The following is a 25,518-nucleotide window of genomic DNA, read 5'->3' on the forward strand; positions in this document are numbered from 1 at the left end:
AGCCATTAGCTGTGACAGGATGCAGTGTAATTAAACTGCCTGATAATCCAGAATATGCTTGTATCAATTTTTAAGACTATCATTTAAGTAAAAATACATATTTTTAACATACTATGGCAAGCTTTGCTTTGTGGTGTCTCTTTTTGGATTTTTTTTCCTCTATAAAACAAGTACAGCATAGCTGTTAATAGCCTGGAACCTGGGGTTTGAGACAGATTGGGATTTATGTCCTGATTGTTCCATGCACTAGTCAGGTGATCTAAGCCAAGTTACGTGATCAGGCCAAACTCAGTTTCCCATATTCTATGTGAGGCTAATGATAAGTCTACTCATAGTGTTGTTGTGAGAATTTAATAAATTAAAGTATAGTACATTTAAGGATTTTGGCATAAAGTTAATACTAAAAAAAAAGAAGTAGTAGCTATTATGAGGATTTTTTATAAACAAGGAGCTTCTTGGAGTCACTTTTTTTCAGCTCTCTGTCCCTTAGCATGGAATGAGTCCTGGGACAGAGCTGGCACTGTGTGAATATCGCTTTCTTTGCTTTGGGGATTTAATAGGCTGAGGGCGGTGGAAATCCCTTTGAACTTTAAGATGCCCCAAAGGAGGTCAGGAGTGTGACTTATACCCTCATGTGTGCCACCCTGAGACAACAGAAATCAGGGGTGCTGGTAAACTCTTTGTTGGAGCAGATGTGGCCCCTTGATAAGGCTACCATGATCTTATACAATAACCCCCTCTTATCCACAAAGGATATGTTCCAAGACCCCCAGCAGATGCTTGAAACCATGGATAGTAGTACCAAACCTTATATATATTATGATTTTTCCTATACATACATACATATGATAAAGTTTAATTTATAAATTAAGCACAGTAAGAGGTTAACAACAACCAATAATAAAATAAATAATTATAACAATATACTCTAGTAAAAGTCGTATGAATGTGGTCTCTGTCTCTCTAATTATCTTATTGTTCTGTACTCATCCTTCTTCTTGTGATGATGTGAGGTGACAAAATGCCGATGTGATTAGAAGTGAGGTGAATGAAGTGATGACATAGCATTAGGCTACTGTTGACCTGCTGATGATATGTCAGAAGGAGGAGCATCTGCTTCTGGACTGCAACTGAATGTGGGTAATTGAAACTGTGGAAAGTGAAATTGCAGATAAGGGGGATGACTGTACCTCAAATCCTTATTTCCTTTCTAAACCCAGTTAGAAAGCAATCAGGTACCACAGTACAGCCAACCTTGTATTCTGAGGAATCCTTAATTGCAGGACTAGGGAGAATCTTGTCTTAACTTGCTGAGTTAGAATTGGGAATGCATTTTCTTAAACAAACACGTGATTATTTGTAGGTGATAGGTACCAGCAGATTAATTACTGTTAATAATGGGTAAAATAAGGCCTTTAGGACCTACTTGAGACTCTAACCTCTTTAAATAACATGTTTTCCTATGGGAAGTGCATTTTCAGTTCCAGATAACTAACAAACAAACTATTGAAACAGAAGCTATAGGAAAATGGGGCTGCATTCCTTCATATCTTTAATGCAGGAAAAGGAAGGAAAATTCTGTAGGCCCCCAAAATGAAGGAACAATTGGGCACTAGTGCATTTTCTAAACTGGAGTTTAGCCAGGACAACAGATGAACAGTTTCTTGCAAAGAGCAACACTGGCTCCTTAGTGACCACCAGTGATGGGGACACTGATTGGTCCCATAGCCACACAGTGCCCTTGCTATTTCTGAATGCCTCATTATTCCTTGGAGGATAGAAGGCCACCTTCTTTCCCAAGGCTTCTGGAAATTTCTGAGTATTACCTTGATGGGCCCTCTCTGCCTACTCTTTCACCCTAAAGCAGCAAGGCCCTAAGCACTTCTGCAAAATGTCTTTGCAAGATCACTCTCTATCCTTCTGTCACTGATTTCTGGTGTCTGACTGCTCTGGGCTGGGATCTCTCGTCAATCACTTAATTAACAGATAAATGCCAAGAGTCTACTATTGCTCAGGATTCCTCTAGGCTCTGGGAGAGTACAGAAGGAAAAAAGACAGAATCTCTGCTCTCAAGGAATTCACAAACTATATCCTAGACCGTAAAATACCTGTGTGTTCAAGCCAGCTAGCCTTGATCTGTACCCCAGGTCTATCATTTCTTAGCCATGTACTTTGGGTCTCAGTTTTTCATCTATAAAGTGGGGATGGTAAAAGCAGCTATCTCAGGTTTGTCATAAGGATTATGTTACAAGATAAAACTCTTAGCAATGTCTGCACATAGTAAGTACTCAAAAGTTAACTATTGTTGTTGTTATCATTATTCAGAAAGTCCAAGATGGGATATAGACTAGTCTAGGCTGTGTAGGAACCTGATAACTTTCCTCAGCGCTCTTCTTAATCTTTCCAGAACTGGGGGAGGAAGTACTGCTTTGTGGGTCACAGAAATGGGGATGGACTGGTGGGACAGGGGCCTTTGGGCACATGGAGGGGCTGCTGTTGACTCCCTGCCAAAGGAAGGCTGCCTGTCTTGGCTCAGTTCTGCACTGAGCCCACAACTTGTTGGACTTGAAACTTCCTCTGTCTTTTTAAGAACTTGCCAGCTGGGTGGAGATTCAAGACAAACACACAAGATGATGCAACCTTAACATAATAATGAAGTGGCATCTTAATTAACAAGAACAAAATGATATGGTAAAAACTTGATATACCCATGATAAATGCTTAAGGCAAGAAATACTTACTTATAAGTCTTGGTTCTGGACTTCTGGGTAATATTTTCTGCATGTGTTAATACCACCCACAGCTCTGTGGCAGTCACAGCAGGGAGGCCCTTTACTTACTGCCCTCCACCCTCAGAACCCTGCCACTCTGCCCCTGCGTCTTTTCTTTCCCCAAACTGTGGTCTGCACCAGCCAGGAAACGCATTTTAAATCCTGTCCACAGGCTTTGATTATTTTGGATGAAAGGCTAGGGTGATTTCTTAGGGGAGCCCCATGCTTGTTGCCATGTTTTAAAGCAGGGGCTGGTGGAGTAATGAATGGCAAAGCTCTCCCTTTCAAAAAGCATGGTTGACTTCAGGTGACTCCAGCTTTTGCCGAGGACGATGTTTACTTTGCAGGCTTAAAGACAGGGCTGACTTTCTGGGAGTGTAGCAATGATAGAGATTCAGACAAGAGGTCTCCAAGGACCTCCTCCCTAGCAAGGCTGCTCCAGAGGGCGTCAGGAGGGCAGATCTGTTGAGCTTGGGACTTGGGCGTGAGACACAGCTCTTGTCAGAAGATTTTTAACCATGTGTCTGTGCGATTTTGCCCTCTGGAGAAATGTGTGTGCTCAGCAGCAACCTGGCCTTGTTCTCTTAGTTGATTATGCAACTGTGAGAAGAAAAACAAAAACAAAACAAAACACACATGGTTGTGATTCTATATTAGTTAAAAATATCCCTGTGGAATTTAAGGGCATCACAGAAATCATCTGCAGATGGGAAAAAGTGAGTCCAGAGAAGGGAAGTGCCTTCTGGCCTATGGGTGGAAGAGCTAGGACAGAGCCAGGTTTGCCGTCCCTGGCCCTGTTCTCTTTTCATTACCCTACTTCTGTTGACAACCATGGAGGGTTCTTTCTCCCTTTGGCTGGACTCATCTTCCTTTCCAAACCCAAAAGAAGCCAAATTAATCCAGGAAATCCTAATTCACTTCCCAAGGCAGTGTGTTGTCCGTTGGCCATGCTGGATGGCTCGCTACTTCAGTTAAGTTTTTCAACATCTCGTATGAAAGCATGCCAGTTACCACTGATTCTAAATAAATCAGTGTAGGTATTTAAGGTTTATAAATATAGACAATCTTGCTCTCCCTCTCATTCTCTTTCTTCCCTGGCTTTCTTCCCTTCACCCACCTCCGTCAATACACATTTTTTTAAAGACTTTACTTGGGATCTGTATTTTGATGAGATCCTTAACACTTGTTTTTTTTTCAATCTTTATATTACCATCATTAATAATGAACATCATTAAAAATAGTGTTATAATAACTTATATTTTGCAGATTTTTTCCAGTATATTAATTTTGCAGTGTAGCTCTCAACTTTTCTCATGGGGGGGATGAGGAGGGTGCAGCCATGACTAGGTAGAGAGACTTCTGAAACTGTGGGCAGGGTGTTTGTGAATGTCTGGGCAGTGGAATATTTTTGCAGCATGGTGGGTGTTTTGAACTCTCTGGAAACTAAAAAGCAAGCTCCGCACATATACTTGATGGAAGTCCTCCCAACTTTGGATAACACAGAAGCTCTTCAGAAGCTTGAACCGAGTCCAAGTCAAATCTCAGCCCAGTGTGAGTGTGCAAATGCGAGGCAGAGTGGATCAGAGAAATGACACTGGTCTGGGACCCCCGGGAGACCCAGGGCCTGGTGCTGGTTCTACCATTAGTAGTAATTTCCTAGCCTATAAAAAGGGACACTAATAGCTCCTATCTCCTGGAATTGCTTTGACAATAAAAATAAAATAATGTACATAGATTGCTGAGCGCAATGCCTGGCAGGCAAAAAGTGCTTGCTGTCTGTATGAGGTTCTAGTAGGCTTCTGGAGAACTGATAGCCAGTCAAGTGGAGAAGTGCCCCACTGGGGCAGTGAGACACCAGGGCTATGGCCAAAGGCTTGATTTCAAAGGTTAGATCTCAGATCCAGCATTTTCTAGCTGTGTGATCCTGGCGAAGTTACCTGACTTCTTTGAGCCTTAACATCCTTCTCTAGGGTTATTGCACGGATTAGTGAGGTAGAGCATGTGAGGCCCATGGCTTTATGCCTTGCATATAATAGGTGCTCAATAAAGAGTGGTTATCATTGCAGGTCCTTAGAGAAAGGAACCATAAGAAAACAGAGAAGTGTTAGGCTGGGGTGGGATGAGAGCATTTGAAAAAACTAGGGGAGCAATGCAATGCCTTTGGGGCCTATATTAGTTTCCTGTGGCTGCTGTAACAATTTGCCACAAACTTGGTGACTTAAAAAAACAGAAATGTGTTCTTTCACAGCTTTGGAGGCCAGAAGTTCAAAGCCAGTATCTCTGGGCTTCCATTAAGATGTGGGCAGGGTCAGAGGCCCCCTGGAGGCTCTAGGGGAGAATCCTACCTTGCCTCTTCCAGCTTCTGGGGGCTGCCGACATTCCTTGGTTTGTGGCTGTGTCACTTCAGTCTCTGCTTCTAGCTTCATGTGGCCTGTCCTCTGTGTGTGCATGCATGTGTGTGTGTGTGCACAAGCACATGTGTGTGGGAAATCTCCCCCTGCTTCTCTCTTGGAAGCTTTAGGGCTTACCTGGATAATCCAGGATAATCTCTCATCTCTAAATCCTTGATTTAATCATATCTACAAGGTCTCCTTTTCCTTATAAGGTCACATTAAGGGTCTAGGGATTAGGACCTAGTATCTTTGGGGAGCCACTCTTCTGCCTGCACAGGGCCCAATGCACCAGGCTTGGGAGAGGATTCCAGATGGCCTTTCCGTGCAGTGCTGAGGCAGCGCAGGAGTGTGACGAGGAGGGGAGGAGAGCTGTCACCAGGGCAGAGGCAAGACAAAGCAGGGCAGAGCAAGGATGTCGGGGAGGCTATGGGGATCACATGGCAGCAGGCAGGGTGACATCAGTGAAGCTGCGGGGCAGAGTGGAGCTCAGCACCAGCATCTGGCAGGGGCATGTTGATGGCCTCCAGGAGAAGCGTGAGTCACTTGGACACCCAGCCAGGGGAAGGAAGAGACCAAGGCCTGGCAGACTGCCCCGGAGCCTCAGCCCTCGCCTAACCTCCCTAAGCTGGGCCCAGCTGGGCCACAATGTCTAGGACACAGTCCCTGTTGTTGATGAGTTTACAGCCTAGTGGGGAGGCCAGGCATATCTCCTCCTTTATAGGCTGTCTTCCCTGTGTCTCCTCTTTCCGTTCTCAAATCATTGGGTTTAGGTTCCACTCAAATAACTCAGGATGATCTCATCTCTAGGTCTTTCACTTGATTACATTTCCAGGGACTTTTTCCAAATAAAGTCACATTCACAGATCCCAGATGTGGGCATGTCTTTTGGAGGCCCTCATTCAACCCATTACACCTCCCTGTCAAAATTTACTTGTCCTATGCTTCATCCCCTCAGCAAAAATGGTAATGATTTAATGTGTTACCTCTGTGCTTTATCAGAGAACTAGAGACTATGATTTGTCAAGAGGATGGCTTTTAGAGCTGGAATTTTGGGTACTACTTGGGCCTCTGAAAAAAGACAGCTTTGGGAAAAGGCTCTTTTATCATTAGCCCTCCCATTAGATCACAACCTGCTGTGGATTTGCCCCTGTGAGCCAGTCACAGGAAATCACGGGAGGACCGGAGGTGCTGCTCCACTACTGCATCTCCTCCTGGCTTTTTTAGTAACTACTGTGGCTTTCTATTCTCAAGTTCCCTTTCAACCAGTCATTAGTAGCAGTGCACAGGGCTAAGTGATTTACAAGCATCTTATTTAATCCTTAGAACATTGTGATGAGGGGGGTACTATCACTATCACACTTTGCAGGGGACTTCAAAGCTAGAGGTTAAATGACAGAGCCAGAACTTGAACCCAGAACCCAAGCTCTCTCCAGAGGAAGCTCCCGCAGACCTTTGAACAGCATTGCTCTTAGAACTGTGCTGTCAAAAGCGTGATGGGAATGGCCAAGGGAGCAACAGTGGAACATGCAAAGTCACAAGCAGTTTCCTCAACTGCACATGTCCCCTTATCTCCCAGCAGGACTTGGTCAACCTCTGCCTAGAAGACTCCTTTTCAAATTTTAAGAGCAATAGCAAACATCTGACTCCTTTGAAGCTTTCTAGATCTGCCACACTCTAGCCAAGTGGAATTCTGTATATTCCTTCAGACCCATATAGATGCACACATTATTAATAGAGTGCTTTTAATATGCTTGACCTCCTCACTAGGCTGTGAACTCATCAACAACAGGGATTGTGTCCTAGTCATTGTGGCCCAGCTGGGCCCAGCTTAGGGAGGTTAGGCGAGGGCTGAGGCTCCGGGGCAGTCTGCCAGGCCTTGGTCTCTTCCTTCCCCTGGCTGGGTGTCCAAGTGACTCACGCTTCTCCTGGAGGCCATCAACATGCCCCTGCCAGATGCTGGTGCTGAGCTCCACTCTGCCCCGCAGCTTCACTGATGTCACCCTGCCTGCTGCCATGTGATCCCCATAGCCTCCCCGACATCCTTGCTCTGCCCTGCTTTGTCTTGCCTCTGCCCTGGTGACAGCTCTCCTCCCCTCCTCGTCACACTCCTGCGCTGCCTCAGCACTGCACGGAAAGGCCATCTGGAATCCTCTCCCAAGCCTGGTGCATTGGGCCCTGTGCAGGCAGAAGAGTGGCTCCCCAAAGATACTAGGTCCTAATCCCTAGACCCTTAATGTGACCTTATAAGGAAAAGGAGACCTTGTAGATATGATTTAGAGATGAGAGATTATCCTGGATTATCCAGGTAAGCCCTAAAGCTTCCAAGAGAGAAGCAGGGGGAGATTTCCCACACACATGTGCTTGTGCACACACACACACATGCATGCACACACAGAGGACAGGCCACGTGAAGCCAGAGGCAGAGACTGGAGTGGCACAGCCACAAACCAAGGAATGTTGGCAGCCCCCAGAAGCTGGAAGAGGCAAGGAAGGATTCTACCCCAGAGCCTCCGGGGAGCGCCTGACCCTGCCCACACCTTAATAGAAGCCCAGAGATACTGGTTCTGGCCTCCAGAGCTGTGAGAAAATGAATCTCCCATTTTAAGCCACCAAGTAGGTTGTAATTCACTAAGGCAACCCAGGAAACTAAGTTAGGATGTGGGAAGGAGAAAGGGAAGGTGTGAGATGGTCCAACTATGGGCGTTGAATACTAGCACTTAGAGGCAGGGAGACATGCTCACTGAGAAAGGTGCCCTTTCTGATGCTGTGTCCTTGATTTCGTCCACGCAGGTTTCCCTCACCTTACTCATTCATCCGCTTCTGCCAATTTCAGCAATGTCATAGTGTGGCTAGCATTTCTCTAGTTCTTATTGCGGGTCTGCCAAATGCTGCTCTACACTCTGAGTGCAAGGCAGCGAGCCAGGCAGGCGAGACCCAGCTTGCTGGGCCTTCCCAGTCTGCTGGAACCGCAGCAGCCCTCAGCCTATGTCTTGGACTCTGTTCCCCCTGTCACTCACATGTGGGTTTGGCAGTGGGGTTGTAGACATCGAGTTCTGACCTTTACCTGTTCTTGTTCCACTTGTTTTTAGCTTTGGCTATTTCCTGGTCCCTGCTCCTCTTCCATCTGCTCCTTTCCCGTTCCAGAGTTGGCACTTGGCTCCTGCTATAAGCCTGGCCCAGCCTGGCACTTTGGGATCAGCTGACACTGATGGCTCCAGCCAGCACCGCACTGGGGACTCATCCACAATTTGTGATTCTGTTTTCTGGCCTGGTCTCCTAACATCCTGCTTCACCTCCTGAATGTAGTTTCACATAAGTTCTTTGGATTTAACTCACTCTTCTGCCCTGGTTCTGATGTTGAATCCAAAAAGGTATTAGAAAATTGCAGTTACTGACCTGCCCCACCTGATATAGGAGGGTAGGGGCACTCAGAGCAGGTGACGAAGGCCATAGAACTGGGTAAGATGTCTATGATATTGTGATCTTGAGCTGAATGCCAGCCACACCAATGGACAGAAAATTGTCAAGGTGCTTCCGAAGGAGGAAACACTTGCCTGGTTTCTTATACAGTGCAGCTTGTGCCAGGTCAATAATTCCACTTCTAGACTGTGAATACTCTCTTTGTTCAAAGCCATCTGTTTATTTTGGTGTGTTTTACACCATGGCCAGCACACACAGCTCTACAACTTTCTCTTCAGCTCATCTTTTACTTCTTCCTTTCTTTCCTAGCAAGGGTAGGAAAGGGTAAAAGTGGACATCTGAAGTCTTTAAACAAAAGGAATGTATGTCTGAGATTTTTAATAATCAAATGTATCTCCTTTTAGAACACAGGGTACTGGAGAGCCTTGGATGTATCTCTCTGTTCCTTTCTCTGCAGCACTATGTGGCAATGGGGGGTAGGAAGGAGAAGAGAACTGATTTAAGGGAGGGCCTCTAAGTGCCAGGCAATGAGGAGGGTACCTGGAAATAGTATCTTATTTAAGACTCACAACAATCCCCAGAATTAGGTACTATTACCTCATTTTATAGGGGAGGAAATAGACAGAAAACTCATAGGACTTGCCCGAGGTCATGCAGGTGGGACTGGGAGCTGGAACTTGAACCCATATACTGCTATATGTGCCTAACAAAAGTGGAACAATGAAATGCTTGTTAGAAAATCAGCTAACTAAAACTGTGGTCCAGAGCATTCCAGGCCTGTTACCTCTTTCCTAGGACAAGGGCTGACATGGGCTTCAGAAACCCTGAGTTTGTTTCTTAATGAAGGCTTAAAAGTTTAAAAGGAACTGCAGTTGTAGCTGGAGGTTGCCGCCTGCAAATTTGCTTTTTTAGACTGTGTCTTGAATTAATTAACATTCTCAGAGCTCTTTAAGATCTAAGATAAGAGATGTCATAGATGTGACAAGTGTGACTATAACACCACCCAAAAAGCAAGGGAACATTCTAGAGACAGTATTGGGTCCTGGCTTATGCATAGGTGGGCCCCACTGGCCTGCAAGGTATTCGGAAGGCCCTGCATTTGGAATCAAGTCTCTTCCCTTTGGAGATGCTCCAAAGTGAAATTCTACAGGGAGATTTCCATGCTTGGGAAGAAGTTTCTGACCCTCACTAAAATATAAATGCCTCTGGGAGGTATTAATGGTTACTTCTACTTTTACCTGCATGCAAAGGAATTTCATATTCTGTCCAGAAATGAAGTTTGGTTAGAGGGAGAGAACAGCCAAGGACGTCAGGTGCCAGGGGATGGGAGGAGGAAGGCTGCACTGCCTGGAGGACAGAAACAGACAAGTCCAAGACCAACTCTACCCAATCCAGAATTTTGCTTGAGGTTGTTCCTTAGAATAAGACACTATTTTAATTCTAAGGTTAAAGGCCCAGATACAGGCACAGATTTAGACTCTAACTGCAAACAGGTATTGGAGACTTGGAAGTAGATGGGAAACTTCTAGGGAAAGAAAATATGAGCATAATGAATGAGCAAAGGGCAGAAAGGTATTTCAGAAATGAGGTTGAAATGACTTCCCAAGGCAGGGAGTAAAGACAGAGAGCCAGAAAAAAGCAACAAGAGATCCACATAGGGTGGGAAGAAGATTTGGAAGCATCTTATGTTTCTCAATTATCTGACAAGACACAGAAAATGCTCTGTGTTGGCATTTTCACCCTGATGGCTTTACCCTCCTCACAACACCCCTAAGAGGTGGTTGTTATCCATTTTACATGGAGAAGCTGAGGTTCACAGAGGGAAGTCACATATCCCACCAGTTAGCAGGTGGGACCTGGGATCCGGGCATTCTGACTCCATGACTGTGCTCTTCCCATCAGCCCATGGATGCTTCCCACATACATCATTATCAAGGACGCAAGAAACCAAGAGAGGTGAAGGAACACAGTGGAAAGAACCTGAGCTGTAGAGCCAGCAGGTCTGAGTTTGAAGTTTGGCTCCAACATTCATTAGTTGTGTGGCCTTAGCAATTGTTTGCCCTCTTTTTCCTCCTCGTTTTCTTAGTTGCAGAATAAAGTGAGAGTTCCTGCCTCTTACACTTTTAGAAGCCTTACTCATTTCACACTTGCAATGCAGATGATGATGAAAATCATAGTAACACATATTGAATAATTACTATGTAACAGACACTGTTTTAAGCATGTCCCACATATAAACATATTTAATCCTTACAACTCTGTTAGATGATCATGAGCCCTGTTTTACAGATGAGGAAACCTGCACAGAGAAGTTCAGTGAGTTGCCCAAGGTTCCATACGTAGGAAGTGGGAAAATCACATTTAGTAAGAGGCACAGATGAACCCCTGGGATCTGCAAGGATTGGGGAAATGGTGACCCTGTGCCATCACACTCAACTGCCCAGTCTTTGCTCAGGTGGGAGCTCAGCACGTAATGTTGACAATGATCAGTTTCTTCTTCTTGGTCCTCCTTGCCTTGATCATTGCCCACTGAGGAGGCTTCTCTCTCTCCCTCCGGCCCTGATTTCCCCTTGCTGCTTTTCCACTGCATCGCTTGTGACTCAGTTCAGCACTCCTGTCAGGCTTCCTTTTACTAATCAGGTCTTGACTCCATCATTCCTCACCAATCCCCAATCCCCACGGGACTCCCAGCTTGGTTTCTCTATTTCTGGGCACCCCCTCGCTTCCCTAAACTCGCTTCTCAAAGTCCAATTCTGGGAGGCAACTTCTATTGGTTTCAGCTCTCTTAACTTCTACCTCCTGGAGCACTTGGCCCAGTGGGACGTGGCAAGAGCTCTAGGCATGTCTGCATGTCAGACTATGAGGGATGCTGGACGTGACCTTTAAGACTGCTCTGTCTCCAAGCAACTACTATTATCAAGCAAACAGAGCTGGCAGTATGCTGGGCCTGGTACAGGGAACCAGGGTCAGAGGAATGTGCATCTGGAGCTTTTGGTCACTTGCAGTCTCCAGACCCAATATGGCCAGGTGGCTTCAAGTTTGAATTCCAGGGGCAAACCTGTCAATTCAAGGTCTTGGAAAGTAAACTGAGCCTCCACAGCTGGTCTTCTTGCTGCAAGAAGCCCACTAAAAAGAGCTTTGGAGGAACTTCCTCCTCCCCAATTGAAGAAGCTACAGGTGGTGGCAGTCAAATGACTGGATGAAAAACAAGCCACTTTGGTTAGGGCAAGCCTGGAAGAGTAGAGATCCAGAAAAACCCACACCTCTATGGCCTAAAAGCGGGTCAAAGAGTGTATGGAACTTGTGACACTACATGGCAAACACTCGGGAGCCGTTGCACAGCAGCGTAGCCAGCAGTCGCGGAGAGTAACCCAGAAGGTAAACGCCCAGCTCGTCTCTGCCCGGAAGCTCTTCTGTGCGGCTGCTGCCCTTTGAACCGCAGGGCCTTCCGAAGGTGGAGCCGTCGCGCCCCCTCCCCTCCCTTGCAGGGCGGCGGGCGGGGTCGGCGCTCTAGGCCTGGAGGAGGGAGCGCCCTGCCTACTTACACCCACCTCCCCAAAGCTCCATTTAGCGCGGGCTGTTCCACTTACCCTGTAGCTTAGCAACCTGAGCCCCTGACAACAGATTCACTGGCAAAGCTTTACTCTCTCCACGCAGGTTTTGTCTTTTCTTCTTCCTTCCTCCTCTCTTTCCTACCTGCTTTATCCTTTCCTTCCTCCCTCCCTTCCTTTCTTCCTTCTTTTCAAATAGTCAAACCTTTGATTATAACAAGGCCTTTGTGAATCCCTTCCAATGCTGACTTCACCTGCTCTAGCTTGCATGGACTCCTGCATGGACACCTGCTTTCTCTGTGGTCTTCCAACCTCAGGTCTCATACTAGTCCCACCTCCATACTGCAGACAGCTTGATCTTTCTAAAGCACAGTTCTGGTAAGCTCCCTTACTTTAAACCCTCCGATAGCTCCCAAGAGATGTTTTTGCACGACCCTCCAGCAGCTAGCCCTGTCTATTTGATATCACCCCATCCTTCATCACACTGTCACACACTCTCCCCTACCAGATTATAATGCTCTGTCTTGCTTCCACATCTTTGCATACGCTGTTCACTCTTCCTGGAAAGCCTTACTTCTGTTGTGAAATGTTCTTCTAAGATCCAACTTAAAAGCAGGTTCCTCTGTAAAACTTTCCTGACTATGCTCCAGGCAGAATTGACCATCCCTTCTTCTACTTCTGTGGGTCACATATGGACCTGTACTGCAAATGTCTGTTTATGTGGTATTGTCACTAGACTGAACTCTCAGAGGACAGGGAGTATTTCTCATCCTCTAACATGTCCCAGTGCCAATCACAGTGCCTGAAATATAGAGGGTGGTCCATACATGATCCAGTGTGGATTAAGGGAAGGAAGGAAAGAAGGATGGATTATGTGATGGAAACCAGTAAATCTGAAGGAGATGAGGGAATGGAGCCCAGAGTGACATCTGACTACCAGGATGAAAATGACTTCCCTTTGATTCCCAGGTACCAAACTTGTGGATCAAAGGCAAAGCAAGGTGAGCTTCTGGAGGCCTGGCACAGGACATGGTAAGAGAAGATTGGAAGCCAAACCAGCCCATTTGTTCCTGGATCTATTGTTTGCCTGTCTCTTGCTTTGTTCTGAACCACAGGGTTGCTGACCACTGGAGGCTTGGTGTCAGTGGCTTCCAGCTGGGTGTGACCAATGGCAGGGGTCTCATGAGGCCTGCTGCTGAGCTGTGTGTGCTAGAGCAGATGGGGGACTCATGCTGGGTGAGTGAGGAGAAGAGAAATGAGCATGTCAAATTGTGCTTCCCCACAGCCAGGTGGAGTAGCTCATGATTGCACAGGGAGCCAGGCTGGAACTGGATTCTTTTGCTGTCTTTGCCAGGAGAACTAGAAGACACCTAGTTCAACTGCATCACTCAAATTCAAGCCAGTTAATGTTTGCAAGTACATGTAGTATGACAGGGTGATTGTTCTTTGCACAGACCTGGGTGTGTATCCGCTCTGCTACTAGCTTTGCAGACAAATTACTTACTGCCTCATTTTTCTCATCTGTAAAATGGAATGATAAATACCCACCTTATAGAGTTCCAAGTATTTTGCATCTGATATGGCTTCAATAAAAGGAAACTATTATAACAACTGCTATTTATTAATTTATTAACTATTTGAGGCCTCTTGAGCCTAAACTCTGAGCTTGGCCTCAAGGCTACAAGTGAAGGCACAGAGATGAATAGAAGCTTGTCAGTACTTTAGGGAGCTAACATCTAGAGCAGGGATGGGCACACTATGGCCTGTGGGTCAATTTTGGTCTTGTGCCTTTTTTAAAAATAAAGTTTTATTAGAATGCAACCATGTCCTTTCGTTTACATATGGTCTGTGGCTGCATGCTCTAATAGTGGAATCAAGTATTTTTGCAACTGATACCATATGACTCATAAAGTCCAAAATGTTATCTAGACCTTTATAAAAAAAGTTTGCTGATCCTTGGTCTAGATGAGTAGATAGATATATAATCAGCAGGAAGCCAGCTGCAGGAGAAGTGTAAATCATCTAAACTGATGGCCCAGAAAAAGAGAGAATTGATTCTGACTTGAGTAGACATCAGGAGTTTTAGGCCAGGCCTTGAAGGCTGAGCAGGAAATGGACCCTCAGAGCCTGGGAGTGGGGAGTTATGGGAATGGGCATGTCAGGATGGACCACAAGAGTTTGAAAGGGATATTGTGTGTATGAAGATAGAAGAAAGTAGAGATCAAGTGGCTAGTCCAAAGTCACACAACTTTGGAGTTAGAATTTGATCCTTAGGTCAATGCCTTGTAGAGTTTACAGTACCTTATATTTAGATAAGATTTCATAAAGTACAAAATACATTAACATATACTGTCTTATTTAATTCTCACAACACATTAGGAGGTAGGTATTACTAGTCTGATTTTACAGATGAGGGACACTTATTTATTAAGCACCTATGGTGTGAAAAGACCTTTATGTGGCACTAGGGACACAAGATTCATGAGCCCCATCTCCAGCTTCACAGTGTGATGGGGGAGACAGGCTCATAGCCAAGTGCTCAGCACCAGAATGGAAGGGAGACTACAGCTCAGGGAGCCCGTAGAGGGAGGGAGTCAGTGGTTTGCGGTGAATGTTTGACAGTGATGCCAAATAAGCATGATGGAACTGGAGAGGGCTTTCCCAGGGTCACTATGCAGGAGAGGGGAGGGATCTGAGCCTTGAAGGACAGGGAAGAATTAAAGTTGGTTCTGGGCTTTCCCACCTGGAAAACTGATGGCATCTGTCCGACATGAACCTGAGCCTGGTCAGAGGAACCCGAGCAGGGAACTGTATGAGGACGCAGGACTCGGCTGAAGGGGGGTCCGCTCCTCCATCTTCGTCCTGCAGATATACTTGGTAAAGGAGGAAACCCACTTCTAAGGCTGGAAAATAGCATGAAGACTGACAGCCAGGGAAGAGGGTCCAGCTCTGCCAGAGGAGGTGGCCCAAAAAAGAGGGGTGGCAGTAGCAGCAGAGCCAGAGGGGAGATAGGCCTGGTTAGGGTGGGAGGGTGGCTCAGGAATGAATTCTAAGAGTGACATTTGGGAGAATGACTCTAAGCATTTGGGGGCCAGGGCTGGGTTTCCAAGGCCCCATTTGCACTGGGTAGTTTTGTTGGTGGAAACAGGGAAGTCTAGAAGGAGATGGGTTTCACTCTTGGATTTAAGTTTGCAAAGGGACTTGGGGTATTTTGAGGGCAACAGCACGCTGACTCTGAGGTGATAACTACACGTACAAGCCCCAGTACCCAGAGGACTGTTGCGAGATAGGAACTTGAGTTTTGGAGGTTTTTGGGTCAATAACTTTGAAGAGATGGCTGAAGCTGTGGCAGTGAGTCCATCATCTGAGGACTGTCAAGGCTGAGGACCAAAGGCCGGGGCTGGAGGAGTAGACGCTGCAGAGAAGTCAGAGGAGGTATGATCGGAGGCAGGATGAGAACCGGAGGAGGCACCTTGAAAGAAAACCTGGGGCGAGACAAAGTTTCCTTGATTCAGGAGAGGCCCAGTTTCCTGGGGAAAGTTCTGGATAAAAAGTCAGTTTTGGAGGAAAACCCATGCAGGCTCCCCAGTCAACTCACTTGATACCAAATGACAAACCAAGCTTTTCAGGGTAAGGAGCAGGGAGAGGAGTCTGTTAGGACCTTGTGGCAATTTAATCCTGTGTGAATGTCAACGCTTGGTGCCAACACTGGCACCCACGGCAACAGGGAGTCTCCCTGGCTCTTCAAGCAGCCCCGACCCCTCGAGTGGCTGTGAATTGCAGAGGGGAACAGCAGCAGCGAGAGGCGCAGAGGGCAGAAAACTGTAGGGAGCACCTTTAATGTGTGGGAGTCTGGGGATGGGAGAGAGACAGGACAGAAACGACCCGAGGGAGCTCCCGAGGTAGTAGAGTAAGGGGGGCCCAGCCCTGGCTGGGGTGTGACGAGTGGCACCAGGCAGGTGTAGAATGTGCAGTAGTCTCAGGGTGGGCAGGAAGGGGGAGGCTGTGCGCGGGTCAGGGACGCCTCTATGAGGGGAAGGGCTTGAGAGAGAGGGCAGGATTTCCACAGGTGGAGCCGGGGAGGGTGACCCAGATGAGGAAGCAGCCTGAGCCCTGGGGTGAAGCTGGAAGGGTAAGCTGCAGGCAGATGGTGAAGGGCACTGGACGCTGGGTTGAGGAGTGTACATAGGAGCTTGGCAGTGGGAAGCCCCCCTGCAGGTTTAGGGCAGTGGACAGACTGACACTGATATGACTCAAAGCGGCTTTTGGAGAGTTCATAATGGAAGTGTTCCCTAGCAGCGACTGAAGTAGGAAGTGCCTGGCACCAGAGAGACCTCCTAGAAGGCCATGGCTACAGTCTAGTGGTAGCCTGAACTTTATCATTTCCTGAGGAGAACCTGGAATCCCTGGCCACCTCCTTGCCGTGCTGACCCTTACTCGCTGTGCCAGACAGGGTTCCTGATAAGGTGCTGGGTTACATAGGCCAGTTGGGCAGCCATGGCAGCTTGGTGGGTGTGTCACAGATAAGCAGGATCCTCTCTGCTGCCCTGACCATATCCAGCCGCTCTGAGTGGAGTGGCAGAGGCTCAAATAGCTGCACTGGCTTTCCCTTTCCAGGCAGATAGCTGCTTCAAAGCTCAGGCTTTTGATGAGCACTTGGTCATCTAGGGGGTCACCCTCCTTTCAGATTATTCATTTCTTTTTTATTTGTAAAGCCCATGATGTTTATGAGGTGACTTTTTTTGTTGACCACTATTTTTTTACTTTCTTTATTAAGGGGCTACATTGAAATCAGGAGTTTCATCTTTTCCAACTTTGTATACCTCATACCAGGCATGTGACATTTGTGCCAACCACGAATTCAACTAGAGAAACTCACCCTTCCTCTAAGAATTATTGTTTTGCCCCTGAGCCAGATCCCCCTGGTTAACTGGCACTACACGATCTGAAGAAGAGACAGCGTAATAACCAAATAAAAACATTCTCTTGGCATTGGCACTTCCTTCAGTAGAGAAGGAATTGTTCTCCTGTGTGGGGTTCTGTAAAGGTGTATAAAGAGTTAATTAAATCCCTGCCCACAGGACTTGGCCATATAAAGGCATTCCACCCAGAAGGAATGTGGGAGTCGTGCTGGGAAACGGGTTTCTCTGTAGGCTCTGGGGGCCTGGAATACTTGAGCCAAGGCAAATGTCTGGGGCTGCAGACACAGGGAGATGTCAGTGCCTGCAGCCACTGAGCGTGTTCTAGGGTCCCTGGCTTCCTCTGCCCTGCCTGGGCCTATAGTGCAGGTGACTCCAGATACTGACGTGGCTCCTGAGTGGGGAAGACTCCAAATAGTGATGATATTACAGCAGCTGCTGTTTGCTGAGTGCCTGCTGCCAAGAGCTGTGTGTGTGTGAGACCTCATAGCCACCCCACCCCCCCGGCCCAGCCGCTGGCTCTTGGGCCGTGGCATCCTCCTGGAGTGCTGGACCTCTCGGCTCTCAGTGGTCTGGACCTGCTACACATCTTCTGTTTTGTCCTCAGCTGAGCCCCCAGTAGCAGCTCACAGTAGGTGCTCAAGGATGAATGAAGTTAGTTGTCTCACTTTTGCCCCAATTTGAGCATGAAGGACACAGCTCACAATCTTCTCCCTCAATTTCTCTGGCTCTATGAGGGGTGGCATTATCATCCCTTGGTTTGCCAAGTAGAACTATTTATCTTTCCTCTCCGCTTGGTTGACCAATGTTTGCTTGCTCTAAGACCTCCCTCCAAAACATTTACCCTGTGAAGCCGCTATGTTCCCTCTCAGGTCTCCCTCAGTGTGTACGTGTGTATATGCAGCTAGTTACCTGCTTTTCTGTGTTAAACAAGTGGGTGTTTTCCTTCTCCAGCTGTTTTACTCTCCTGCCATAACCTCACCCCTCCTTTGAACATTAGTTTTCATCTCCTCTTCCCTTCTTGGGAAGCTGAGCTAGTAGGAAAAATCTAAAAGCAGGTAGCTGGGGCTTTCATCCTGCCATGAAATGTTGGCACACCTGATGTTTGCCCCTGATGACTTACTAGATATGCAGCCGCTTAAGGGATGTGAAAAGCCCTCACCCTCCTCTGGGGTCAGAGAAGGGCAGGCTTGTGTTTGAGAAGCAGCGTGTTGTGTTCGGAGACATTATACACTGCATCAATATTTGATGAGGCCCCAGCGGGTGCGCTGCGCTTGGCTGGCTGGCTGCTGTGTAACTACAAGCTGTCCTGTGCCTGATGTCACATGCCAAAGACCTATGGCCTCAGGGAAGGAGTGGTGCGTTTGTCCTTTAGAGAAGACAGCAGGTTGATCGGGCACCAAACTGGCCATTCTTTTTTCTTGCTCTCCCATTTGTGGGGAAATCATTTTATTACCTGCCAATTCCTGATGGCTTGTTCTGTGACAGGCACGTAACAGGTGTTATCTTGTTTAGTCCTCAGAAAGCTCATTTTATAGTTGAGAAAACTGAGGCCTGGAGAATTAGAAACTTGTTCAAGGTCAAACAGTAAGTGGTGATCTTAGGAGGGCAGCTAACAAAGGAGAAGTAGGATAGGGGTCAACTTGACCTTAAGAACAGGGGCCTTCAGGAGAGATGTTTTCACAAATCGTGGACTCTGAAGCTCAAGAGAATCTTAGGAAAACAGAAAAAGGGTCAAGAGGCATGTTCCCAGACACCTGCAGGCCTGCCTCAGTCTTAACACAAGAATCATGGCCTTGACCTTTTATGCCTCCTGCAATTTTACTGTCTCTTCCCCTCTACTGTTCTGTTTGTCAGGCCTGGACCTCTCCCTTTAAGAGCAAATATAATGATCCCAAGGGGCTTTCAATTCTTTTTATTGTTGTTTATTGAAATAGTGTCTGAACTATAGCTCTAAATAGCTGTCTCTCACCCCTAGAGGAGGCTGAAGCACCCTCTCTCCCTGGGTCTGTTACAAAGTGCACATGTCTTTGCCCAGCCCCTCAGCACTGCTGCTGCTGCAGGTGGACTGTGGGTTTGTTTGAATCTTGGGTGCTCCCTCTCGAATGCCTGTGGACTTAGCATTGCATCATTTTTAGTGTCTATCCCTGTATGTCTTGGGACATCCAGCCTGGGCACAGCACCTAAGCTTGTCTGGCTGGGAAGTTGGTATGGAGTGATGGAATCATGGATAAAACAATGTCATGTATGCAAAAGGACTCACTACAGTGCCTGGCCCATGGTAGGTATTCCATACATGTTATTGGAATTTAGAGTGGAAGAATACGGTTTTAATTTTGAAAAGGAATTAAAAACTCTTGGCTCAAAGCCAGATCTTCTGCCCATATTTCACTCAGATTGTTTGTCTTTTTGCTATTGAGTTGCATAGGTTCTTTATATATTTTGGATATTAACCCTTTATCAGACGTATGATTTGTAAATATTTTCTTCCATTCAGTAGTTTGCCATTTATTTTGTTGATGGTTTCCTTTGCTGTGAAGAAGCTTTTCAGTTTGATATAGTCCCATTTGTTGATTTTGCTTTTGGTGTCAAATCCAAAAAATCATTGCTAAGACCAGTGTCTAGGAGCTTACTGCCTGTGTTTTCTTCTAGGAGTTTTATGGCTTCAGGTCTTACATTTAAGTCTTTAACCCATTTTGGGTTAATTGTTGTGTATGGTATAACAGGGTGGTCCAGTTTCATTGTTTTACATGTGGCTGTCTAGTTTCCCAGCACCATTTATTGAAGTCATTTCCCTATTGCATATTCTTGGCCCCTTTACTGAAAATTAATTGGCCATATATGCATGGGTTTATTTCTGGGCTCATTATTCTGTTCCATTGATCTATATGACTCTTTTTATTCTAATAGCATACTGTTTTCTAATATAGCTTGGAATCAGGAAGTGTGATACCTTCAGCTTTGTTCTTCAAGATTGTTTTGGCTAATCGGAGGCTTTTGTGGTTCCATACAAATTTTAGACATTTTTGTATTTTTGTGAAAAACACTATCAGAATTTTGATAGAGATTACATTGACATTGTAGATTGCTTAGAGTAGCGTGGACATTTAACAACACAATAATGCCCTTAGATGCCCTGGGCCCTGTACTTTAGAGGACCTCCATGATAACCCTCTTTCAACATGCCTCTCTCCGTGCTAAGGAATCTGCAGGGTCAAGGACATGTGAATACCTGTAGTCTATGACCCTCTTCTATAACATTCTTTGGGCACTTAGGGAATTTCTAGGGTCCTAAAATTCCCTGCCTGAATGGCCCAAGCCTGCCCAAGCCTTTTTTCCAGGTCCATCCTACCGGAGGCAGAGATCACAGAGAGTATGGCTCAAAGGGTGCCAAACAGGAGGCTGGTAGTGCTGTATATGGTTGGAGCTTGGACATGTGGGCTGGGACAAGGGCAAATGGAGTGGAGAATAGGAAGAGAATTCCATGGACCCAGGACCAAGCATTTGGGGGACAGGCTTTCTGTGTAGCAGAATTCCAAGGAGGGTGAGAGCTCTAAACTTGAACCTGGCCTTCTAAGTCACTGTGAATATGTATTTGTCATGATAGGGTTGATAACACATTTTGTTTGTTAGCTTGATGTATAACTTTTAAACATTAGGCCTTTGTATATGGGCCTCTTGTACTCTGGTGTTGGGCCCCGTGAATGTTAGGGGTGGCCTGTATTATGATGATATCTTATGAGAGGCTCAAGAGGAACCCTAATTAAAAAGACAGAGAATCACTCACTGAGGTGACTGGGAGAGCACGGCGGCATGTTTTTCTGCTAATGCCCCATGGACGTTCAAACATATCAAAAACAGAGATAATAGTATGAGAATTGTGAATGGGCTGTGAGACCAGCTGCACAATTGTGTTAACATAATACCCATTCTTGAAAAGAGGTGACTCTTTGGCCTTCAGATCAATTTTGCATTAAAACTGAAAAACTTTGAAAATGCTTTGAAGGGTCCACTTCTAAGCCTTCATCCAGACCAATGGCCTTTCATAATAAGTAGCCCTCTTTTCCTCCTTCCCTAATACTGGAGGTCAGGGAGGGTATACTGTTTCTCAATATATGTCTTCTTCCTTTTGCTTCTTTCCATGGATAAGTTTCTCAGACTCCAAAGGTGAGGGAATGGACTCCTTGGGGAAGGACCAGGTTAGAGGCTTCATTCCACCGGAAGGAAAGCCCTTCTCTCTGGCCCTTCTACTTATCTTGATGCCTAGAGGAACAGCCAGGCTATAGCCTCCCTCTGCAGCTGTGAGGTGGCCATGCCCTTGGCTGTGAGGCTCCAGTGCCAAGGTTTATAGGAAGCTGCACCCTGGGCTATTGTGCTGCCCTCCCTGAGGGAAAGCCTCCTTCCCTCCCACAATGGCACGTTAGGCTGTCTCTGTTTATTATCTTGCCCGCGTCCAGTTCCCAGAACTCCCTGGAAGATTCACAAGCCTCAGACAATGAGGTGTCTCATCTGGAGAAAAAGGAGGGGCAGGGGAGTCACCACACAAGGACGCAGTGACCTTGGAGTGGCTGTGGCTCCTGACTGCTGTCGACAGAAGTCACCCAGCAGCGCTCAGGGTCTGACTGTGTTGCCAAAACTAGGTGGGAATAGGAAGTGCTCTAGCAAGCATATTGGGGGAAGGCTGGGGCCTCATCTTGGTGGTCAGAGGGTGGAACTGGTAACCCCCTCATGGAATATCACACTATAGTTATTGCCTGTAGTTATTACCCTATAGCCTAGGCTGGAAGGACTGACCTTCAGCAAGAATATGAGGTCAGGCAAGTTTATGTTGGCCAAGCTACCCTCCATTACCTCTATCCCCCAGACCCCAGATGGACATCATGCTTCCCTGTCTCTTATCCAGGATTCACCCATGTCTCCCAGCTTCCAAGGCCAACACTGGGCTTCCTGGAAGGGTCCCATCACAGTGCCCTCTTCTGCCACACTGCCACACCCTCAAGGACTAAGGTTTACACACACACACACACACACACACACACACAGACATACACACACATGAAATTCACTGGTTGGCATTTTGTTTCACCAGAATTCTGTTTACTAATGGGAGGCAGAGGAAGGGTGGCGCTCCCATTCCAGAGAACATTTCTTCATTTAAACCCTTGTCCCTTGTTTCCTAGCCTTCAGGTGAGGGCTGTGTTGATCCTCTGTGTGAATGAGAGAAAAGCACCCCTCCGTCTGGTAGGCACAGGCTGTGCTTCGTGGAGCTGAGGTTGGCTTCCAGCCCCTACTTGCCCCTTGCCCAGACACCCTTGTGCTCTGGGTTCTCTCTCAACTGAATGTGCCCTGCAGGAGTGATTCTAATGGGAAAGATTCTAATGCTGGGGAGGAGGAGGAAGTTTTGGGGGCAGATGAAGCCTTATAGTTGCTCACAAATCACCTCATGTAGGTGTCTGACTACCCTGTCAACGCTGATGCTGTTAGGCTGGTGCCATAGACTGGATGCACCTCCCCGGCTCAGTGGGGTTATTAATGACTAGGAGCCCCTGCTAAGCGCCCTGCGGGAGCACTGATGCCCAGTGTATGTGTGATTTTACAGTGGGCCACGTTTTTCAGAATGATCTTATTTGATCCAGTGGCAACTTTGGGAAGTGGGCAGGGCAAGAAGATTATACCCATTTTATAGATGAGACAACTGAGACTCAGGGGAGATGAAGTGACGTGCACATAGTCACCCAGCTCATAAAAGGCCAAGCTGGAACTGTTATTCTCCAGTTTTACTGGCTCAGCAGCTATGCCACATTGCCTCTTACCAGACTGACGCACAAAGTCCAGCTTTCATCTTATTTTTCTAAAATGCACAAATATTTAAGAAGTGCTTTGTGTATCCAAACTGTGGACTGTTTGCCCCACACATTCTTTCATGTCCTACCAGCCATTTTGACCAGGTTCTCCTAACAGTATTTTACATCTGTTCAGCACTGTTGTGGAGAAGCCTTTTTCCAATAGGCTTGTGAGGGTGGCAGGGCAGGTATTCACCACATTTCAGTTGAACAAATGGAGCTCCAAAGAGGATGGGTGGACTGCCCAGCTCACACGGCTTTTCATTTGTAAGCCCAGGGAGCTTTCAGCTTCGTCATGCTGCCTTCTCCAGAGGGCCTGGGAAACATAAGTAACTGCCTACAGGAAATATGCTTCACCTTCCTCCACAGACACAGCGTTCCAGGAGAGCCAGACTCCATGGAGACAGAACCGAGAGGGTGTGTGTATATGGCGTTTCCTCCAGGCCCACTCCAGTTCTCATTAGAGGCAGATGAGCCACTGTGTATTTCACGGTGGGTCAATTCTAATCCGTATCCTCTTTAAAACAGACCAGAACAACTGAATCACAGGATATCAGAAAAGAAGGGGAACCACAGAATCTTTCTTCTAGTCTACTGCCTTCCTTCTACAGATGAGGAAATAGTTTTGTTTTGTTTTGTTTAGCTTTATTGAGGTATAATTGACAAAATGTAAGATATTTGAAGTTACGCCCTGATGATTTGCTAGCAGACACATTGAGGAAAATTCCCCCCACCTAGTCAATTAACACATCCATCACCTCACATATTTACCTTTTTTTGTTTGTTTTTGGTGAGAACATTTAAGTTCTACTCTCAGCAAATTTCAATTGTAAAATACAGTGTTAGCAAGTAGAGTCACCATTGTTACACATTAGATCATCAGACCATATTCATCTTATAAGTGAAAGTTTGTACCCTTTTACCAACCTCTCCTTATTTCCCCCACCCCCAAACCCTTGCAATCACTTTTCTATTCTGTTTCTGAGAGTCTGACATTTAAAATAATTTAATGATACATATAAATGATGCCCTGCAGGATCTGTCTTTCTCTGTTTTGCATATTTCACTTAGGTTCATCCATGATCCATGTTGCTGCAAATGAAAGGATTTCCTTCTTTTCCAAAGGCTGAATAATATATATATGTATATATGTGTGTGTATGTATGTATTTATTATTATGTATAATATATATTATATATGAATGGATCACATTTTCCTAATCCATTCATCTGTCAGTGGACACTTAGATTGTTTCTCTACTTGGCTATTGTGAATAATACTGCAGTGAACATGGGAATACAGTATTGCTTTGAGATAATGGTTTCATTTCTTTTGGATATATACTGAGAAGTGGGATTGCTGCATCATATGGTAATTCTATTTTTAATTTCTTGAGGAACCTCCATACTATTCTCATAGTGGCTGTACCAGTTTACATTCCCACCAGTGGTGTCTACGGGTTCCCTTTTCTCTACAGCCTCAAGTGTTTTTCTCTTGTGTTTTTGATAATAGACATCCTAACAGGTATGAGGTGATATTTCATTGTGGTTTTGATTAACATTTCCCTGATGGTTGGTTATGTTGAGCATCTTTTCCTGTACCTGTTGACCATTTGTATATATTCATTGGAAAATGTCTAATTAGATCCTTGGCCCAATTTTTAATTGGGTTATTTGGATTTTTGTTATTGAGTTGTGCAAGTTCCTTATATATTTTAGATACTAACTACTTATTAGATATTTGGTTTGCAAATATTTTTTCCCATTCTTAGGTTGCCTTTTCATTATGTTGGTGGTTTCCTTTAGATATTCCATGTTCATGGATTGGGAGAATTAATATTGTTAAAATGTTCATACCTCTAAGGCAGTCTACAGATTCAATGCAATCTCTATCAAAATTCCAATGGCATTTTTCGCAGAAATAGTAAAAACATCAAAAATTTGTATGAAACCACAAAAGTCTCAAATAGCCAAAACAATCTTGAGCAAGAACAAAGCTGGAGGCATCATGCTTCCTGATTTCAAACTATATTACAGGGTGATAGTAATCAAACATTATGACACTGGCATAAAAACAGGCACATAGAACTGTGGAACAGAATAGAGAGCCCAGAAATAAACCCACCCATATATGGTCAACTAATTTGCAACAAAGGAGCCAAGAATATATGATGGGGAGAGGACAATCTCTTCAATAAATGGTGTTGGTAAAACTGGACAGTCACATGCAAAAGAGTAAAACTGGACCACTGCTCTCTTACACCACATACAAAAATTAACCCAAAATGGATTAAAAACTTGATTGTAAAATCTGAAACTGTAACACTCCTAGAAGAAATCATAGGGAATAAATGCCTTGACATTGGCCTTGGCAATGATTTTTTTGGATTTGACGCCAAAAGCAAGGGCAATAAAAGCTAAAGGAAATAAGGGAGACAACATCAAAATATAAAGCTTCTGGAACAGTACAGATGAAGAAATAGTTTGAGGCTAAAATAGAGACAGGTTAAGTGAGTTGCTCAACTGTCCACCTAGTTATGGGTAGAGGAAATATTTCACAGTGTCATGTTGAAGTTTGTTAGCTTGGTTTCTGCCTGTACATATTCACAATCTGGAGATTAG

General features: G+C 45.7%; 2 long non-coding RNA genes across 3 annotated transcripts in view; both read left to right on the plus strand.

The window, feature by feature from the left end:
- LOC108407322 (uncharacterized) overlaps positions 1 to 25,518 on the plus strand; it is a 92,099-nt gene that overhangs the window by 14,463 nt on the left and 52,118 nt on the right. The window lies entirely within an intron of this gene.
- LOC140844019 (uncharacterized) lies at positions 11,997 to 17,377 on the plus strand. Its single transcript, XR_012122089.1, has 3 exons — positions 11,997 to 12,513; positions 13,105 to 13,167; positions 16,913 to 17,377. It is a non-coding gene; the product is annotated as an uncharacterized lncRNA (long non-coding RNA).

This window comes from Manis javanica, chromosome 1, assembly GCF_040802235.1.
Source record: "Manis javanica isolate MJ-LG chromosome 1, MJ_LKY, whole genome shotgun sequence".
Lineage (NCBI taxonomy): Eukaryota > Metazoa > Chordata > Mammalia > Pholidota > Manidae > Manis > Manis javanica.